This window comes from Heterodontus francisci, chromosome 5 (assembly GCF_036365525.1).
Source record: "Heterodontus francisci isolate sHetFra1 chromosome 5, sHetFra1.hap1, whole genome shotgun sequence".
Taxonomy (NCBI): Eukaryota; Metazoa; Chordata; class Chondrichthyes; order Heterodontiformes; family Heterodontidae; genus Heterodontus; species Heterodontus francisci.
Genome location: NC_090375.1, coordinates 61,709,352 through 61,730,784, shown reverse-complemented (window position 1 = coordinate 61,730,784; position 21,433 = coordinate 61,709,352). Strand labels below are relative to the sequence as shown.

Genomic DNA, 21,433 nt, shown 5'->3' with positions numbered 1-21,433 from the left:
GCCAATGCGCAGAATGTCTCCTTTGCTCTCTGAAAACACCCTGCACACAGCTGTTTCACATGTGCAGCTGCTTCTGTGCGCCAGCAGACCGTTGCTTTTTCTTTCCAAAAAGAGACTTTTTTGATAACATTTGCAAGCATACATTACATAACAGTTGAAATTTGACATGACATCAAGTGCAATACAGATCAGTTTCTCTCATTACACTACAAGAGGTGCCTCACTGTACTTGCCAGCATTTCACGTGCGACATTCTGTGGTGCGTACAAGCAGCTCCGTGGAGCAGTAACTCTTCCAAACACTCAGTACTTCCTTGGAAGAAAAAGAAGCCTCCTGTCAGTCACACGGGCTTCTCGGCTGCTCCTTCACACTGGTGGCGGTTGCTAGTTTCCGCTCACTTCGCTTGCCTTCCGTCAGCTCCAGCTCTTTTCGGCTTCTTTCATCATTTTTCTGGCTTGCGGTCCTGCAGCTGCTCGCCTGCTGGTGCTCAGACATGCTGACTGGAGCAAAGCATTGAATATGTTCTCGCAGGCGGCCAACCGGAAGCAGGATTTCCTTGCAGGCCGCAGGTCAACTAGGAGGGACACCTGCCAAGCTTCAGTGCGTCCCTCGGGACATAGTCCTGGACCTTGGAATGTGCCAATCGGCAACGCTCGGTCGTCGACAGCTCCTCGCACCGGAAGACCAGCAAAATTCGGACAGACCAAAGTGCGGCTTTCACCGCGTTGAAGTTCCTCTCACAGCAGTTGATGCTTATCGTGGTGTGCGTCACTTGGCATTGCCAAGTCAGGACTTTCAGATAATGAGAGTGCCTACTGCGCTGAGAAGGGACTTGAGAAAGCGACGCCAAAGGTGGCGCGCCCAAGTAAGTCAGCTTGCCTGGTGTCCCGAGTCATAATGCAAAGTTTGCATAAATCTGCCAGCCAGGAAGGAGTGCACGCTATCAGCTTGCGATCCACAGACGGAATCCTTATCCATTACACTACTCGCACAAGCTGCGGGGAGCAGCTGGCGGCTCACGGTGCCACAGTGCTGCGCCATCAATAGGCCCTGAGTGGCCAAAGGTGCATGGCACTAAATCAGCTGCATGTGCCACAGCTCCTGCCCCTTTGATAGCTCAGCTGGTAGAGCGGAGGAATGTAGAGGAAAATCAAAACACTGACATCCTTAGGTCGCTGGTTCAATTCCGGCTCGAAGGAACAACGGCCTTTTTCCACTACGTCTGCACAATGCCACAATTTGCTCGAGGCAGCACTCTAAATTTCACAAGGACACAACACGCTCGGATCTTGCGAACAAGGCGCACCAACCCCCTTTTCCTCTCTCATAACAGCCCGCACACAGTTCTTTCACTTCTGCACTTGCACCTGCTGCTCAGCACACAGCCCTGTACCTCAAAAATACACTTCCGACACAACATTACACAACTCTTCAAATTTCACCTCCGATAAAGTGCAATGCACATCCCTTACTTTCAATACACTACATCAGCTGCCTCACTACACTTGCCGAACTAGCTTATATTTACAATGTACATTTACATTTCATCACCAACATTCTCCGCTGCCACAGCCCCAGGGCTTTTACACAGTTTCCAGCCGCTCGCTATACTATGGCGCCAGACTCTTACAGAGTGGCCTTTCCTCACGCACCCTTTTGCGTCAGCTGCTCCAAGCAGGGAGTTCTTTGAAGTAGTATGCTCAGCACTCACTAGAAAACAAAAGAAATCTTGTGTCAGTCAGACAGGGTTCTAGGCTGCACCCTGACGCTCGGGGTGCCTGCTCGTTTCCGCTCAGCTGGCTTGCCTTGCGCAAGCTCCGGCTCTTTTTGGCTTCGTCCATGGTTATTGTGGCTTGCGGTCCTGCAGCTGCTCACCTGCTGGTGCTTGCACATGCTGATTGGAGCAAAGCATTGAATGCCTTGAGGCAGCCGGCCAAGCCGAAGCAGGATTTCCCTGCTGCTCACGGACCAAGTTGAGGGTGGTGCTGAGGAGCTCCTGCCAAACAAGCTAGGCTAACAACCCCAACAACACTGGGGAATTAGCTCAAGTGGTAGAGCGCTCGCTTTGCATGTGAGAGGTAGCGGGATCGATGCCTGCATTCTCCACTTCTTTCTTAGCTCCGCTCCGCTCGGCCAGTTCTTGGCACTCAACAGTGGCGCCGGCTCTTCTTCTCCCAATTGGTTGCACCTGCTCAGCCACAAAGTGCTGAAAAGGCTTCATATCCTTTCTTGTGCTGTGGCAAGCAAGGCTTCTTGACTTTTCCACCTTGGAAAGCTGAGTTGAGTGAAGGGGAAAAGAAAAGGCTTTGCAGCATTGCATACTTTGAGTGCGGATTGCATTGAGGAGCTTCGCATTTTGAGAGTGAAAAATGCCTACGCCGCTATGAAGGCACTTGCCCTGCAAGGAATCAGGCAGCACGGCCAGCTCGCAAGCGCAGAAAGTCACAATGCATAGTTTGTACAAAAACAGCACGAGCCAGGTAGGAGTCGAACCTACAATCTTCTGATCCGTAGTCAGACACGTTATCCATTGCACCACTGGCCCCAAAGGTACATTTGCAGTTGCAGCTCACAGTCTGCACAGCTGCGGTGTTTGCAGCTCCACGGGTGGGAATGGTCATTGTCGCTTGGTGATCAATCAGCAAAGAGAATCACCTTCACTGCTTCCCTTCCATGCTTGAGCTTGAACAGTGGTGAAGTACACGAGCATGCAAAGCAAGGTTATCCTTAGGTTTCTGCCGCAATTCCAGCTCAAAGGTGCAGCTGCCATTTTGGAGTAAGCAGCAATTAGCCGAAGCCAGTGCTCTTAACTTGACAGGTTGCTTTGAAGGAACATGTTGTCGCCAATGCGCAGAATGTCTCCTTTGCTCTCTGAAAACACCCTGCACACAGCTGTTTCACATGTGCAGCTGCTTCTGTGCGCCAGCAGACCGTTGCTTTTTCTTTCCAAAAAGAGACTTTTTTGATAACATTTGCAAGCATACATTACATAACAGTTGAAATTTGACATGACATCAAGTGCAATACAGATCAGTTTCTCTCATTACACTACAAGAGGTGCCTCACTGTACTTGCCAGCATTTCACGTGCGACATTCTGTGGTGCGTACAAGCAGCTCCGTGGAGCAGTAACTCTTCCAAACACTCAGTACTTCCTTGGAAGAAAAAGAAGCCTCCTGTCAGTCACACGGGCTTCTCGGCTGCTCCTTCACACTGGTGGCGGTTGCTAGTTTCCGCTCACTTCGCTTGCCTTCCGTCAGCTCCAGCTCTTTTCGGCTTCTTTCATCATTTTTCTGGCTTGCGGTCCTGCAGCTGCTCGCCTGCTGGTGCTCAGACATGCTGACTGGAGCAAAGCATTGAATATGTTCTCGCAGGCGGCCAACCGGAAGCAGGATTTCCTTGCAGGCCGCAGGTCAACTAGGAGGGACACCTGCCAAGCTTCAGTGCGTCCCTCGGGACATAGTCCTGGACCTTGGAATGTGCCAATCGGCAACGCTCGGTCGTCGACAGCTCCTCGCACCGGAAGACCAGCAAAATTCGGACAGACCAAAGTGCGGCTTTCACCGCGTTGAAGTTCCTCTCACAGCAGTTGATGCTTATCGTGGTGTGCGTCACTTGGCATTGCCAAGTCAGGACTTTCAGATAATGAGAGTGCCTACTGCGCTGAGAAGGGACTTGAGAAAGCGACGCCAAAGGTGGCGCGCCCAAGTAAGTCAGCTTGCCTGGTGTCCCGAGTCATAATGCAAAGTTTGCATAAATCTGCCAGCCAGGAAGGAGTGCACGCTATCAGCTTGCGATCCACAGACGGAATCCTTATCCATTACACTACTCGCACAAGCTGCGGGGAGCAGCTGGCGGCTCACGGTGCCACAGTGCTGCGCCATCAATAGGCCCTGAGTGGCCAAAGGTGCATGGCACTAAATCAGCTGCATGTGCCACAGCTCCTGCCCCTTTGATAGCTCAGCTGGTAGAGCGGAGGAATGTAGAGGAAAATCAAAACACTGACATCCTTAGGTCGCTGGTTCAATTCCGGCTCGAAGGAACAACGGCCTTTTTCCACTACGTCTGCACAATGCCACAATTTGCTCGAGGCAGCACTCTAAATTTCACAAGGACACAACACGCTCGGATCTTGCGAACAAGGCGCACCAACCCCCTTTTCCTCTCTCATAACAGCCCGCACACAGTTCTTTCACTTCTGCACTTGCACCTGCTGCTCAGCACACAGCCCTGTACCTCAAAAATACACTTCCGACACAACATTACACAACTCTTCAAATTTCACCTCCGATAAAGTGCAATGCACATCCCTTACTTTCAATACACTACATCAGCTGCCTCACTACACTTGCCGAACTAGCTTATATTTACAATGTACATTTACATTTCATCACCAACATTCTCCGCTGCCACAGCCCCAGGGCTTTTACACAGTTTCCAGCCGCTCGCTATACTATGGCGCCAGACTCTTACAGAGTGGCCTTTCCTCACGCACCCTTTTGCGTCAGCTGCTCCAAGCAGGGAGTTCTTTGAAGTAGTATGCTCAGCACTCACTAGAAAACAAAAGAAATCTTGTGTCAGTCAGACAGGGTTCTAGGCTGCACCCTGACGCTCGGGGTGCCTGCTCGTTTCCGCTCAGCTGGCTTGCCTTGCGCAAGCTCCGGCTCTTTTTGGCTTCGTCCATGGTTATTGTGGCTTGCGGTCCTGCAGCTGCTCACCTGCTGGTGCTCGCACATGCTGATTGGAGCAAAGCATTGAATGCCTTGAGGCAGCCGGCCAAGCCGAAGCAGGATTTCCCTGCTGCTCACGGACCAAGTTGAGGGTGGTGCTGAGGAGCTCCTGCCAAACAAGCTAGGCTAACAACCCCAACAACACTGGGGAATTAGCTCAAGTGGTAGAGCGCTCGCTTTGCATGTGAGAGGTAGCGGGATCGATGCCTGCATTCTCCACTTCTTTCTTCGCTCCGCTCCGCTCGGCCAGTTCTTGGCACTCAACAGTGGCGCCGGCTCTTCTTCTCCCAATTGGTTGCACCTGCTCAGCCACAAAGTGCTGAAAAGGCTTCATATCCTTTCTTGTGCTGTGGCAAGCAAGGCTTCTTGACTTTTCCACCTTGGAAAGCTGAGTTGAGTGAAGGGGAAAAGAAAAGGCTTTGCAGCATTGCATACTTTGAGTGCGGATTGCATTGAGGAGCTTCGCATTTTGAGAGTGAAAAATGCCTACGCCGCTATGAAGGCACTTGCCCTGCAAGGAATCAGGCAGCACGGCCAGCTCGCAAGCGCAGAAAGTCACAATGCATAGTTTGTACAAAAACAGCACGAGCCAGGTAGGAGTCGAACCTACAATCTTCTGATCCGTAGTCAGACACGTTATCCATTGCACCACTGGCCCCAAAGGTACATTTGCAGTTGCAGCTCACAGTCTGCACAGCTGCGGTGTTTGCAGCTCCACGGGTGGGAATGGTCATTGTCGCTTGGTGATCAATCAGCAAAGAGAATCACCTTCACTGCTTCCCTTCCATGCTTGAGCTTGAACAGTGGTGAAGTACACGAGCATGCAAAGCAAGGTTATCCTTAGGTTTCTGCCGCAATTCCAGCTCAAAGGTGCAGCTGCCATTTTGGAGTAAGCAGCAATTAGCCGAAGCCAGTGCTCTTAACTTGACAGGTTGCTTTGAAGGAACATGTTGTCGCCAATGCGCAGAATGTCTCCTTTGCTCTCTGAAAACACCCTGCACACAGCTGTTTCACATGTGCAGCTGCTTCTGTGCGCCAGCAGACCGTTGCTTTTTCTTTCCAAAAAGAGACTTTTTTGATAACATTTGCAAGCATACATTACATAACAGTTGAAATTTGACATGACATCAAGTGCAATACAGATCAGTTTCTCTCATTACACTACAAGAGGTGCCTCACTGTACTTGCCAGCATTTCACGTGCGACATTCTGTGGTGCGTACAAGCAGCTCCGTGGAGCAGTAACTCTTCCAAACACTCAGTACTTCCTTGGAAGAAAAAGAAGCCTCCTGTCAGTCACACGGGCTTCTCGGCTGCTCCTTCACACTGGTGGCGGTTGCTAGTTTCCGCTCACTTCGCTTGCCTTCCGTCAGCTCCAGCTCTTTTCGGCTTCTTTCATCATTTTTCTGGCTTGCGGTCCTGCAGCTGCTCGCCTGCTGGTGCTCAGACATGCTGACTGGAGCAAAGCATTGAATATGTTCTCGCAGGCGGCCAACCGGAAGCAGGATTTCCTTGCAGGCCGCAGGTCAACTAGGAGGGACACCTGCCAAGCTTCAGTGCGTCCCTCGGGACATAGTCCTGGACCTTGGAATGTGCCAATCGGCAACGCTCGGTCGTCGACAGCTCCTCGCACCGGAAGACCAGCAAAATTCGGACAGACCAAAGTGCGGCTTTCACCGCGTTGAAGTTCCTCTCACAGCAGTTGATGCTTATCGTGGTGTGCGTCACTTGGCATTGCCAAGTCAGGACTTTCAGATAATGAGAGTGCCTACTGCGCTGAGAAGGGACTTGAGAAAGCGACGCCAAAGGTGGCGCGCCCAAGTAAGTCAGCTTGCCTGGTGTCCCGAGTCATAATGCAAAGTTTGCATAAATCTGCCAGCCAGGAAGGAGTGCACGCTATCAGCTTGCGATCCACAGACGGAATCCTTATCCATTACACTACTCGCACAAGCTGCGGGGAGCAGCTGGCGGCTCACGGTGCCACAGTGCTGCGCCATCAATAGGCGCACAAGGCCCTGAGTGGCCAAAAGTGCATGGCACTAAATCAGCTGCATGTGCCACAACTCCTGCCCCTTAGATAGCTCAGCTGGTAGAGCGTAGGACTGTAGAGGAAAATCAAAACACTGACATCCTTAGGTCGCTGGTTCAATTCCGGCTCGAAGGAACAACGGCCTTTTTCCACTCCGTCTGCACAATGCCACAATTTGCTCGAGGCAGCACTCTAAATTTCACAAGTACACAACGCGCTCGGATCTTGCGAACAAGGCGCACCAACCCCCTTTTCCTCTCTCATAACAGCCCGCACACAGTTCTTTCACTTCTGCACTTGCACCTGCTGCTCAGCACACAGCCCTGTACCTCAAAAATACACTTCCGACACAACATTACACAACTCTTCAAATTTCACCTCCGATAAAGTGCAATGCACATCCCTTACTTTCAATACACTACATCAGCTGCCTCACTACACTTGCCGAACTAGCTTATATTTACAATGTACATTTACATTTCATCACCAACATTCTCCGCTGCCACAGCCCCAGGGCTTTTACACAGTTTCCAGCCGCTCGCTATACTATGGCGCCAGACTCTTACAGAGTGGCCTTTCCTCACGCACCCTTTTGCGTCAGCTGCTCCAAGCAGGGAGTTCTTTGAAGTAGTATGCTCAGCACTCACTAGAAAACAAAAGAAATCTTGTGTCAGTCAGACAGGGTTCTAGGCTGCACCCTGACGCTCGGGGTGGCTGCTCGTTTCCGCTCAGCTGGCTTGCCTTGCGCAAGCTCCGGCTCTTTTTGGCTTCGTCCATGGTTATTGTGGCTTGCGGTCCTGCAGCTGCTCACCTGCTGGTGCTCGCACATGCTGATTGGAGCAAAGCATTGAATGCCTTGAGGCAGCCGGCCAAGCCGAAGCAGGATTTCCCTGCTGCTCACGGACCAAGTTGAGGGTGGTGCTGAGGAGCTCCTGCCAAACAAGCTAGGCTAACAACCCCAACAACACTGGGGAATTAGCTCAAGTGGTAGAGCGCTCTCTTTGCATGCGAGAGGTAGCGGGATCGATGCCTGCATTCTCCACTTCTTTCTTAGCTCCGCTCCGCTCGGCCAGTTCTTGGCACTCAACAGTGGCGCCGGCTCTTCTTCTCCCAATTGGTTGCACCTGCTCAGCCACAAAGTGCTGAAAAGGCTTCATATCCTTTCTTGTGCTGTGGCAAGCAAGGCTTCTTGACTTTTCCACCTTGGAAAGCTGAGTTGAGTGAAGGGGAAAAGAAAAGGCTTTGCAGCATTGCATACTTTGAGTGCGGATTGCATTGAGGAGCTTCGCATTTTGAGAGTGAAAAATGCCTACGCCGCTATGAAGGCACTTGCCCTGCAAGGAATCAGGCAGCACGGCCAGCTCGCAAGCGCAGAAAGTCACAATGCATAGTTTGTACAAAAACAGCACGAGCCAGGTAGGAGTCGAACCTACAATCTTCTGATCCGTAGTCAGACACGTTATCCATTGCGCCATTGGCCCCAAAGGTACATTTGCAATTGCAGCTCACAGTCTGCACAGCTGCGGTGTTTGCAGCTCCACGGGTGGGAATGGTCAGAGTCGCTTGGTGATCAATCAGCAAAGAGAATCACCTTCACTGCTTCCCTTCCATGCTTGAGCTTGAACAGTGGTGAAGTACACGAGCATGCAAAGCAAGGTTATCCTTAGGTTTCTGCCGCAATTCCAGCTCAAAGGTGCAGCTGCCATTTTGGAGTAAGCAGCAATTAGCCGAAGCCAGTGCTCTTAACTTGACAGGTTGCTTTGAAGGAACATGTTGTCGCCAATGCGCAGAATGTCTCCTTTGCTCTCTGAAAACACCCTGCACACAGCTGTTTCACATGTGCAGCTGCTTCTGTGCGCCAGCAGACCGTTGCTTTTTCTTTCCAAAAAGAGACTTTTTTGATAACATTTGCAAGCATACATTACATAACAGTTGAAATTTGACATGACATCAAGTGCAATACAGATCAGTTTCTCTCATTACACTACAAGAGGTGCCTCACTGTACTTGCCAGCATTTCACGTGCGACATTCTGTGGTGCGTACAAGCAGCTCCATGGAGCTTTTTTAAAATTTCCATAATATAGTGTGTTCATAAAAATGTGTAAATAATACATTACAAAACCGTTCTAAACAGCACCAAGTCAAAAAATATGAACATAGCAAAGGATGGCAGTTTCCTTCAATGTAGGTATGAGCTGCCTCACAACCCTTCCATTTCATTTTTCATGCCATATACATTTTAGAGCAAACGGAAATTTTCCCCATTCAGTTCTAGGGGTTTTCCATGAATTCAGCCCCTCAGTTCAGCTTGGTGGGGAGGCCTTACCCATTGAGCCTTTGCTGCGGCTGCCCCAAACTTTAGTGCGTCCCTCAGCACGTAATCCTGGACATTGGAATGTGCCAGTCTGCAATATTCGGTGGTGGACAACTCTTTGCGCTGGAAGACCAGCAAGTTTCAGGCAGACCAAAGGGCGTCTTTCACCGAATTGATAGTTCTCCAGCAGCAGTTGATGTTTATCTCGGTGTGCGTCCCTGGGAACAGCCCGTAGAGCACAGACTCCTGTGTTACAGAGCTGCTTGGGATGAACCGCGACAAAAACCACTGCATCTCTTTCCACATCTGCTTTGCAAAGATACATTCCGGAAGGAGGTGGGCAACCGTCTGTTCACCACCACAGCCACCTCGAGGGTATTGTGCGGAGGGGATGCGACTTCGGGCGTGCAGGAAGGATCTGACGTGGAGGGCCCTTCTCACCACCAGCCAAGCTACATCTTGGTGCTTGTTTGAAAGTTCTGGTGATGAGGCATTCCGCCAAATGACTTTGGCGGTCTGCTCGGGGAACCATCTGACAGGATCCACCATCTCCTTTTCCCCTAGGGCCTTGAGGACATTCTGTGCAGACCACTGCCTGATGAAAGGTGTCAAAGGTCAAAGGTGTTTTTCCGCAGAAACTATTCCACAAAGGATAGGTGGTACGGCACAGTCCAACTGGATGGAGCGTTCCGCGGCAATGTGACCAGGCCCATCCTTTGCAAAACCGGGGACAGATAGAACCTCAGCACATAGTGACACTTGGAGTTTGCGTACTGGAGGTCTACACACAGCTTGATGCAGCCGCACACGAAGGTAGTCATCAGTATGAGGGTGATATTCGGTACACATTTCCCGCCCTTATCCAGAGATTTGAACATTGTGTCCCTCCGGACCCGGTCCATTTTGGATCCCCAGATGAAGCGGAAAATGGCTCGGGTGACCGCCACGGCGCAGGAGTGGGGTATGGGCCAGACCTGCGCCACGTACAGCAACAACGTGAGCGCCTCGCACCTGATGACCAGGTTCTTACCCACAATGGAGAGAGCTGCTCCCACATGCTCAGCTTACCCTGGCTACTCGCTCCTCCCAGGTTTTGGTGCACGCCCCGGCCCTTCCGAACCATATCCCCAGCATCTTCAGGTCGTCTGACCTGACGGTGAAGGGGACAAAGGATCAGTCAGCCCAGTTCCCAAAGAACATGGCCTCGTTCTTGCTGTGGTTAACTTTGGCTCCCGAGGCCAGTTCGAACTGGTTGCAGATGCTCATCAGTCTGCGCACAGACAGCGGATCCGAACAGAAGACGGCGACGTCATCCATGTACAGGGAGGTTTTAACCTGAGTGCCTCCACTGCCTGGGATTGTCACCCCTCTTATGCTCGCATCCTTCCTAATAGACTCAGCAAAGGGTTCAATACAGCAAACAAACAAGACCGGGGAGAGAGGACAGCCCTGTCTGACTCCAGATTGGATCGGGAAACTTTTTGATTCCCACCCAGTGATTGAGACTGTGCTACTGATGTTTGTGTAGAGCAGTTTGATCCAGTTGCAGATTCCCTCCCTAAACCCCATTTTGGAAAGCACATCCATCATGTAGGTGTGCGATATCCTATTAATAGTCTTCTCCTGGTCCAGGCTGATGAGGCAGGTGTCCACCTTCCTGTCCCGTACGTAGGCGATCATATCCCTGAGTAGCGCGAGAGTATTAGAGATCTTCCTGCCGGGTATAATACAGGTCTGATCGGGGTGGATCACCAACTCCAGAGCAGACTTGACTCGACTGGCTATGACTTTGGGTAGAATCTTGTAGTCAGCATTAAGCAATGAGATGGGCCGCCAATTTCTGATTTCTGCCCTCTCCCCCTTCCGTTGAGGGTGATGATGCCTTTCCGCATGGATTCTGACATGCTGCCGGCCAGGAGCATACTCTCGTATACTTCCAGCAGGTCCGGGCCGAACCAGTCCCACAGGGCCTAATGCAACTCAATGGGTAAGCCATCGCTTCCGGGAGTTTTACTCGTCTTGAAGGACTTGACGGACTTTGTCAGCTTGTCCAGAGTTAGCGGCTTGTCCAGTCTCTCCCTCGTGCTGTCATCTAAGACCTCTGTGATAGATGATAAGAAGGACTGGGAGGCTCTGCTGTCTGTGGGCTTCACGTCATACAACCCAGCATAAAAGTATTTGTTGATCCTAAGTATGTCGGACTGCGAAGACGTTACCGAGCCATCCTCTTCCTTCAGGCTGCTGATAACAGAGCTCTCTCTGAATACCTTTTGGAATAAGTACCGTGAGCACATCTCATCCTGCTCGATGGAGCGGACTCTGGACCGGAAGATGATCTTGGAGGCCTCCGTGGCAAAGAGCGAGGCCTGCTGGCTCTTCTCCTCTTTGAGGTCCTCCTTGACCTCGACCCCATCGACTGCAGCCGGAGCAGATTTTGTATTCTTTTCTGGAGTCGCTATAGATTTACCTCTGTCTCTCTCTCGCCCTCTGAACACCTTTGAAGATAAAGAATCTCTTGATGTTCTCCTTGATCGCTTCCAACCAGTGCACCAGGATCTCAAAGAGGGGTTTCACGGTTCTCCAACCTTTGTAATCCCTTTTGAGTTCTTCAACGTTCTCTCAGGTTAGCAGTGTATCATTGAGTTTCCATGTACCCCTGCCAACCCGCTGGTCGTCCTGTAAGTGACAGTTGGCCAGTAAGAGGCAATGGTCAGAGAAGAACACCAGCTTGATGTCGGTGGGTCCTTTGACTCCACTCTATCCAGGCCCCTCAAAATTTTGTACATTTCAATCAGATCTCCCCTCAGCGTTCTTTGTTCCAAGGAAAACAACCCAGCCTATCTTGGTCTCCTCTACATTGGGGAGACCAAGCGCAGACTGGGTGACCGCTTTGCGGAACATCTCCGCTCAGTCCGCAAGCAGGACCCTGAGCTTCCGGTTGCTTGCCATTTCAACACTCCCCCCTGCTCTCATGCTCACATCTCTGTCCTGGGATTGCTGCAGTGTTCCAGTGAACATCAACGCAAGCTCGAAGAACAGCATCTCATCTACCGATTAGGCACACTTGATTGAAACATATAAGATCCTTGACTGGGTGGATGTGAAAAGGCTGTTTCCCCTTGTGGGAGAATCTAGAACTAGGGGTCACTGTTTAAAAAAAGGGGTCACCCATTTAAGACAGAACTGAGGAGAAGTTTTTTCTCTCAGAGGGTCATGAGTTTTTGGAATTCTCTTCCTCAAAAGTTGGTGGAGCAGAGTCTTTAAATATTTTTAAGGCAGTGGTAGATAGATTCTTGATAAGCAAGGGGATGAAAGGTTATTGGGGGTAGATGGAAATGTGGAGTTATCAATTCAGCCATGAACCTATTGAATGGCGGAGCAGGCTCGAGGGGCCGAGTGGCCTACTCCTGCTCCTAATTCGTATGTTCATAAGTGCTATTACAGTCTGGGTCCACGAGTTCAATGGTTGAGATGTCATTTAAACCTGGAAAGGCACATACCATTGTGTTGTCTGATTGCATCAGCTATCTCTTGACTAGTATAATTGATGAAGTCTCTCAACAATATGTTGTTTCATTTCAATTCCCAGCTTGTTTTAAGAGTTCAGGTAAAAGTCCGTTTTTTTTCCTGGGATAGGAAACTTGGCCCATTTCTGGTGATTGTCAATTTACAAACTGCCTTCGCAGTACAGACGTTTGATCCTTTAATGTCGTTTTAATACATTCTTGCTGCAGGACTGGCTACAGGACTCCACCCCCAAGTGACTGATGTCCTAACTCCTCAGAGGATCAGTCACTTTTAAACCAACTTCTCCTGTTCTTGCTGAGCCAAGACCTCAGGCATTAACTTTTTCTGCCTCTTCTTCCACCATCACTGGACATACCAAACAGATCACAATGATCAATTAGATTAAGGCCAACACATGAGACACGATTCTTCCCCAAGGATTTATCTCACCCATAGTTCCCCAATTCCATAATTGTTCCCATCATGGGATAATTTTTTTATATATCTTTCCCCAGCTCACTTTGTTTTAATTCCCACAATGCATGCTGGGTTACGTCAAGATCATTCAGTAATTTAGTTACTTTAGCCTGAACTGCAGGTTCAAGTAGATCTAGATCAGAGCCAAATTTATTAACAAATTCTTCTATGCTCAAATGAGAGAGTGGGTCTGATACATCAGTACACATTTCCTTTCATAGTTTTAAGAGTTGTAGGATCCTATGTCATGTATTGTACTGGTCAGTGTGCCATTCGTATTAAATGAGGATAGCAGAGTTTGGGTCAAAGTAACAGGAGTTTATTTCCAAGGACTTACTTCTAAGGCATCGACATTAACACTGAGCAACACCAAGTTCAGACTGATGACATCACATCCTGTGATGATGCTTAAGGTCTATATGCATAATCTCCCCAAATACACCTTATGTACATTATACTATGTGTCCTATTGATACCACATGAGCAGGCTCAATACAAAAGGCTGGTTGTATAACAAAAACAAGAAATGCTGGAATCACTCAGCAGGTCTGGCAGCATCCGTGGAAAGAGAAGCAGAGTTAACGTTTCGGGTCAGTGACCCTTCTTCGGAACTGACAAATATTAGAAAAGTCACAGATTATAAACAAGTGAGGTGGGGGTGGGGCAAGAGATAACAAAGGAGAAGGTGCAGATTGGACCAGGCCACAAAGCTGACCAAAAGGTCACGGAGAAAAGGCAAACAATATATTAATGGTGTGTTGAAAGACAAAGCATTAGTACAGATTAGGTGTGAATACACTGAATATTGAACAGCAGCAAGTGCAAACCTGAAGAAAAACAACCTGAAAAAAACAGTGGGTAAGCAAACTGAACAAACTAAGATGAAATGAAATAAATGCAAAAAAAATTGTAAAAAATGTAAAAAGGAATGTAAAAAAAAGGAAGAAAAAATAACTAAAAATGAAAGTAAAATGGGGGGCTGTCATGCTCTGAAATTATTGAACTCAATGTTCAGTCCGGCAGGCTGTAGTGTGCCTAATCGGTAGATGAGATGCTGTTCCTCGAGCTTGCGTTGATGTTCACTGGAACACTGCAGCAATCCCAGGACAGAGATGTGAGCATGAGAGCAGGGGGGAGTGTTGAAATGGCAAGCAACCAGAAGCTCAGGGTCCTGCTTGCGGACTGAGCGGAGATGTTCCGCAAAGCGGTCACCCAGTCTGCGCTTGGTCTCCCCAATGTAGAGGAGACCACACTGTGGGCAGCAAATACAGTATACTACATTGAAAGAAGTACAAGTAAATCGCTGCTTCACCTGAAAGGAGTGTTTGGGGCCTGGGAAAGTGAGGAGAGAGGAGGTAAATGGGCAGGTACTACACCTCCTGCGATTGCAGGGGAAGGTGCCCTGGGACGGGGACGAGGTGGTGGGGGTAATGGAGGAGTGGACCAGGGTGTCGCGGAGGGAACGATCCCTTCGGAATGCTGACAGCGGAAGGGAGGGGAAGATGCGACTGGTAGTGGCATCACGCTGGAGGTGGCGAAAATGGCGGAGGATGATCCTTTGGATATGGAGGCTGGTGGGATGAAAAGTGAGGACAAGGGGAACCCTGTCACGGTTCTGGGAGGGAGAGGAAGGGGTGAGGGTAGAGGTGCGGGGAATGGGTCGGACACGGTTGAGGGCCCTGTCAACCACAATGGGGGGAAATCCTCGGTTGAGGAAAAAGGAGGTCATATCAGAAGCACCGTCATGGAAGTAGCATCATCAGAGCAGATGCGTCGGAGACGGAGAAACTGGGAGAATGGAATGGAGTCCTTACAGGAGGTCGGGTGCGAAGAAGTGTAGTCGAGGTAGCTGTGGGAGTCAGTGGGCTTATAATGGATATTGGTAGACAACCTATCCCCAGAGATGGAGACAGAGAAGTCGAGGAAGGGAAGGGAAGTGTCAGACATGGACCATGTAAAGGTGAGAGAAGTGAGGCTGGTTGTATAGCTGGGCATGTCAAATTATTTCCATAAATAAAAGATATTACACTTCAGGTTACACAATACATTCCATTCCTTCTACAAACAGAGTTAACAATTCTAGGTCTCCCGGACGCAGATTGCATGGTACAATTTGCTGTCTTCCTTGAGAATCCTTCATGGTAGTGTAATCTAGAGGAACAAATTACTGTGTGTTTCACTTGCTGACACCCCACCAGGTCTGTGGGAATCCATCTATCAGCTCCACTTGTGGAAGAGTTTAAAGCTACATAAGGATACAACCAGTTCTACATTTAATCTTTCCACCCTAAGGTTTTCCTGGTGCAGGTGTGAGCAGTGTAACGTCTGTAAGATTATGTAATTTAGGTATTGTGCACTTGTTACCATCCCTGGTGACTCAAAACTACATTTTACAAAAATTTGTCTCCCTTCCTTTACCTCTGTCACCTTTATCAAAGCTAAGTTATTGTTGCATCCTGTTGTTCCTTTCCCAGAGTTGTTAATACTGTCAAAAGGACATGTAAAATACAGTTCCTTAGAATATTTTTCAGCTCCCGTGTTTTCTCCAGGTAGGCGATTGTTGATGAACACCAATCTAGTTCGACATCACACTTTCGCACGGGATTCCCAAGAGGAGCACTAACACATCATTTCCTCCTTTTCCTTTCTCTTTCTGAAAAAATTTGCTGTGCAAATCCGATAGGTTAAATAACAACTTTTTTATTTACAGAATTTACAAGCTTGCCCTTGGCATGTTTATATTTCGGGCCTGTAGGGCTAGCACTCTCGGGGCTCTCTCCCTTCCTGTTGGCACCCCCTGTTGTCATTTTCTGAGGGGCTAGGACTGATACTGGTGGCCCTTGTGACTGTCCCTGTGGCTGTATCACAATAGGTACACGCTCATCTTCCATGGTCCACCATTTTATCACACTCATAAGAGTTCCTTCCACTCTCTGTTGTTTCTTTTGGGGTTTGTACAGTTTCATTTGATTGATGTGGAACTATTTTACCTTCTTGGGTCGACTCCTTTGGAATGAGCTGAAGGTTTCTGCCTCAACTACCCTTTCAGGCAGTGAGTTCCAGACCCCCACCACCCTCTGGGTGAAAATGGTTTTCCTCATCTCCCCTCTAATTTTTCTACCAATCATTTTAAATCTATGACCCCTCGTCACTGACTTCCCTGCTAAGGTGAATGGGTCCTTTGACTCCACTCTATCCAGGCCCCTCAAAATTTTGTACATTTCAATCAGATCTCCCCTCAGCGTTCTTTGTTCCAAGGAAAACAACCCAGCCTATCTTGGTCTCCTCTACATTGGGGAGACCAAGCGCAGACTGGGTGACCGCTTTGCGGAACATCTCCGCTCAGTCCGCAAGCAGGACCCTGAGCTTCCGGTTGCTTGCCATTTCAACACTCCCCCCTGCTCTCATGCTCACATCTCTGTCCTGGGATTGCTGCAGTGTTCCAGTGAACATCAACGCAAGCTCGAAGAACAGCATCTCATCTACCGATTAGGCACACTTGATTGAAACATATAAGATCCTTGACTGGGTGGATGTGAAAAGGCTGTTTCCCCTTGTGGGAGAATCTAGAACTAGGGGTCACTGTTTAAAAAAAGGGGTCACCCATTTAAGACAGAACTGAGGAGAAGTTTTTTCTCTCAGAGGGTCATGAGTTTTTGGAATTCTCTTCCTCAAAAGTTGGTGGAGCAGAGTCTTTAAATATTTTTAAGGCAGTGGTAGATAGATTCTTGATAAGCAAGGGGATGAAAGGTTATTGGGGGTAGGTGGAAATGTGGAGTTATCAATTCAGCCATGAACCTATTGAATGGCGGAGCAGGCTCGAGGGGCCGAGTGGCCTACTCCTGCTCCTAATTCGTATGTTCATAAGTGCTATTACAGTCTGGGTCCACGAGTTCAATGGTTGAGATGTCATTTAAACCTGGAAAGGCACATACCATTGTGTTGTCTGATTGCATCAGCTATCTCTTGACTAGTATAATTGATGAAGTCTCTCAACAATATGTTGTTTCATTTCAATTCCCAGCTTGTTTTAAGAGTTCAGGTAAAAGTCCGTTTTTTTTCCTGGGATAGGAAACTTGGCCCATTTCTGGTGATTGTCAATTTACAAACTGCCTTCGCAGTACAGACGTTTGATCCTTTAATGTCGTTTTAATACATTCTTGCTGCAGGACTGGCTACAGGACTCCACCCCCAAGTGACTGATGTCCTAACTCCTCAGAGGATCAGTCACTTTTAAACCAACTTCTCCTGTTCTTGCTGAGCCAAGACCTCAGGCATTAACTTTTTCTGCCTCTTCTTCCACCATCACTGGACATACCAAACAGATCACAATGATCAATTAGATTAAGGCCAACACATGAGACACGATTCTTCCCCAAGGATTTATCTCACCCATAGTTCCCCAATTCCATAATTGTTCCCATCATGGGATAATTTTTTTATATATCTTTCCCCAGCTCACTTTGTTTTAATTCCCACAATGCATGCTGGGTTACGTCAAGATCATTCAGTAATTTAGTTACTTTAGCCTGAACTGCAGGTTCAAGTAGATCTAGATCAGAGCCAAATTTATTAACAAATTCTTCTATGCTCAAATGAGAGAGTGGGTCTGATACATCAGTACACATTTCCTTTCATAGTTTTAAGAGTTGTAGGATCCTATGTCATGTATTGTACTGGTCAGTGTGCCATTCGTATTAAATGAGGATAGCAGAGTTTGGGTCAAAGTAACAGGAGTTTATTTCCAAGGACTTACTTCTAAGGCATCGACATTAACACTGAGCAACACCAAGTTCAGACTGATGACATCACATCCTGTGATGATGCTTAAGGTCTATATGCATAATCTCCCCAAATACACCTTATGTACATTATACTATGTGTCCTATTGATACCACATGAGCAGGCTCAATACAAAAGGCTGGTTGTATAACAAAAACAAGAAATGCTGGAATCACTCAGCAGGTCTGGCAGCATCCGTGGAAAGAGAAGCAGAGTTAACGTTTCGGGTCAGTGACCCTTCTTCGGAACTGACAAATATTAGAAAAGTCACAGATTATAAACAAGTGAGGTGGGGGTGGGGCAAGAGATAACAAAGGAGAAGGTGCAGATTGGACCAGGCCACAAAGCTGACCAAAAGGTCACGGAGAAAAGGCAAACAATATATTAATGGTGTGTTGAAAGACAAAGCATTAGTACAGATTAGGTGTGAATACACTGAATATTGAACAGCAGCAAGTGCAAACCTGAAGAAAAACAACCTGAAAAAAACAGTGGGTAAGCAAACTGAACAAACTAAGATGAAATGAAATAAATGCAAAAAAAGATTGTAAAAAATGTAAAAAGGAATGTAAAAAAAAGGAAGAAAAAATAACTAAAAATGAAAGTAAAATGGGGGGCTGTCATGCTCTGAAATTATTGAACTCAATGTTCAGTCCGGCAGGCTGTAGTGTGCCTAATCGGTAGATGAGATGCTGTTCCTCGAGCTTGCGTTGATGTTCACTGGAACACTGCAGCAATCCCAGGACAGAGATGTGAGCATGAGAGCAGGGGGGAGTGTTGAAATGGCAAGCAACCAGAAGCTCAGGGTCCTGCTTGCGGACTGAGCGGAGATGTTCCGCAAAGCGGTCACCCAGTCTGCGCTTGGTCTCCCCAATGTAGAGGAGACCACACTGTGGGCAGCAAATACAGTATACTACATTGAAAGAAGTACAAGTAAATCGCTGCTTCACCTGAAAGGAGTGTTTGGGGCCTGGGAAAGTGAGGAGAGAGGAGGTAAATGGGCAGGTACTACACCTCCTGCGATTGCAGGGGAAGGTGCCCTGGGACGGGGACGAGGTGGTGGGGGTAATGGAGGAGTGGACCAGGGTGTCGCGGAGGCAACGATCCCTTCGGAATGCTGACAGCGGAAGGGAGGGGAAGATGCGACTGGTAGTGGCATCACGCTGGAGGTGGCGAAAATGGCGGAGGATGATCCTTTGGATATGGAGGCTGGTGGGATGAAAAGTGAGGACAAGGGGAACCCTGTCACGGTTCTGGGAGGGAGAGGAAGGGGTGAGGGTAGAGGTGCGGGGAATGGGTCGGACACGGTTGAGGGCCCTGTCAACCACAATGGGGGGAAATCCTCGGTTGAGGAAAAAGGAGGTCATATCAGAAGCACCGTCATGGAAGTAGCATCATCAGAGCAGATGCGTCGGAGACGGAGAAACTGGGAGAATGGAATGGAGTCCTTACAGGAGGTCGGGTGCGAAGAAGTGTAGTCGAGGTAGCTGTGGGAGTCAGTGGGCTTATAATGGATATTGGTAGACAACCTATCCCCAGAGATGGAGACAGAGAAGTCGAGGAAGGGAAGGGAAGTGTCAGACATGGACCATGTAAAGGTGAGAGAAGTGAGGCTGGTTGTATAGCTGGGCATGTCAAATTATTTCCATAAATAAAAGATATTACACTTCAGGTTACACAATACATTCCATTCCTTCTACAAACAGAGTTAACAATTCTAGGTCTCCCGGACGCAGATTGCATGGTACAATTTGCTGTCTTCCTTGAGAATCCTTCATGGTAGTGTAATCTAGAGGAACAAATTACTGTGTGTTTCACTTGCTGACACCCCACCAGGTCTGTGGGAATCCATCTATCAGCTCCACTTGTGGAAGAGTTTAAAGCTACATAAGGATACAACCAGTTCTACATTTAATCTTTCCACCCTAAGGTTTTCCTGGTGCAGGTGTGAGCAGTGTAACGTCTGTAAGATTATGTAATTTAGGTATTGTGCACTTGTTACCATCCCTGGTGACTCAAAACTACATTTTACAAAAATTTGTCTCCCTTCCTTTACCTCTGTCACCTTTATCAAAGCTAAGTTATTGTTGCATCCTGTTGTTCCTTTCCCAGAGTTGTTAATACTGTCAAAAGGACATGTAAAATACAGTTCCTTAGAATATTTTTCAGCTCCCGTGTTTTCTCCAGGTAGGCGATTGTTGATGAACACCAATCTAGTTCGACATCACACTTTCGCATGGGATTCCCAAGAGGAGCACTAACACATCATTTCCTCCTTTTCCTTTCTCTTTCTGAAAAAATTTGCTGTGCAAATCCGATAGGTTAAATAACAACTTTTTTATTTACAGAATTTACAAGCTTGCCCTTGGCATGTTTATATTTCGGGCCTGTAGGGCTAGCACTCTCGGGGCTCTCTCCCTTCCTGTTGGCACCCCCTGTTGTCATTTTCTGAGGGGCTAGGACTGATACTGGTGGCCCTTGTGACTGTCCCTGTGGCTGTATCACAATAGGTACACGCTCATCTTCCATGGTCCACCATTTTATCACACTCATAAGAGTTCCTTCCACTCTCTGTTGTTTCTTTTGGGGTTTGTACAGTTTCATTTGATTGATGTGGAACTATTTTACCTTCTTGGGTCGACTCCTTTGGAATGAGCTGAAGGTTTCTGCCTCAACTACCCTTTCAGGCAGTGAGTTCCAGACCCCCACCACCCTCTGGGTGAAAATGGTTTTCCTCATCTCCCCTCTAATTTTTCTACCAATCATTTTAAATCTATGACCCCTCGTCACTGACTTCCCTGCTAAGGTGAATGGGTCCTTTGACTCCACTCTATCCAGGCCCCTCAAAATTTTGTACATTTCAATCAGATCTCCCCTCAGCGTTCTTTGTTCCAAGGAAAACAACCCAGCCTATCTTGGTCTCCTCTACATTGGGGAGACCAAGCGCAGACTGGGTGACCGCTTTGCGGAACATCTCCGCTCAGTCCGCAAGCAGGACCCTGAGCTTCCGGTTGCTTGCCATTTCAACACTCCCCCCTGCTCTCATGCTCACATCTCTGTCCTGGGATTGCTGCAGTGTTCCAGTGAACATCAACGCAAGCTCGAAGAACAGCATCTCATCTACCGATTAGGCACACTTGATTGAAACATATAAGATCCTTGACTGGGTGGATGTGAAAAGGCTGTTTCCCCTTGTGGGAGAATCTAGAACTAGGGGTCACTGTTTAAAAAAAGGGGTCACCCATTTAAGACAGAACTGAGGAGAAGTTTTTTCTCTCAGAGGGTCATGAGTTTTTGGAATTCTCTTCCTCAAAAGTTGGTGGAGCAGAGTCTTTAAATATTTTTAAGGCAGTGGTAGATAGATTCTTGATAAGCAAGGGGATGAAAGGTTATTGGGGGTAGGTGGAAATGTGGAGTTATCAATTCAGCCATGAACCTATTGAATGGCGGAGCAGGCTCGAGGGGCCGAGTGGCCTACTCCTGCTCCTAATTCGTATGTTCATAAGTGCTATTACAGTCTGGGTCCACGAGTTCAATGGTTGAGATGTCATTTAAACCTGGAAAGGCACATACCATTGTGTTGTCTGATTGCAT

The 21,433-nt window shown here is 48.2% G+C and overlaps 6 non-coding genes across 6 annotated transcripts; 3 read left to right on the top strand and 3 right to left on the bottom strand.

Annotated features, from left to right (window-relative positions):
• Positions 1-1,106: 1,106 nt before the first annotated feature.
• On the top strand, positions 1,107-1,199 carry trnay-gua (transfer RNA tyrosine (anticodon GUA)). The gene is made up of 2 exons: positions 1,107-1,143; positions 1,164-1,199. It is a non-coding gene; the product is annotated as a tRNA-Tyr (tRNA).
• A 1,273-nt stretch (positions 1,200-2,472) lies between these two features.
• Positions 2,473-2,545, bottom strand: trnar-acg (transfer RNA arginine (anticodon ACG)). Its single transcript has one exon. It is a non-coding gene; the product is annotated as a tRNA-Arg (tRNA).
• Positions 2,546-3,948: 1,403 nt separating this feature from the next.
• Positions 3,949-4,041, top strand: trnay-gua (transfer RNA tyrosine (anticodon GUA)). The gene is made up of 2 exons: positions 3,949-3,985; positions 4,006-4,041. It is a non-coding gene; the product is annotated as a tRNA-Tyr (tRNA).
• A 1,273-nt stretch (positions 4,042-5,314) lies between these two features.
• On the bottom strand, positions 5,315-5,387 carry trnar-acg (transfer RNA arginine (anticodon ACG)). The gene has a single exon. It is a non-coding gene; the product is annotated as a tRNA-Arg (tRNA).
• Positions 5,388-6,799: 1,412 nt separating this feature from the next.
• Positions 6,800-6,892, top strand: trnay-gua (transfer RNA tyrosine (anticodon GUA)). The gene is made up of 2 exons: positions 6,800-6,836; positions 6,857-6,892. It is a non-coding gene; the product is annotated as a tRNA-Tyr (tRNA).
• Positions 6,893-8,165: 1,273 nt separating this feature from the next.
• On the bottom strand, positions 8,166-8,238 carry trnar-acg (transfer RNA arginine (anticodon ACG)). Its single transcript has one exon. It is a non-coding gene; the product is annotated as a tRNA-Arg (tRNA).
• Between the last annotated feature and the right edge of the window lie 13,195 nt (positions 8,239-21,433).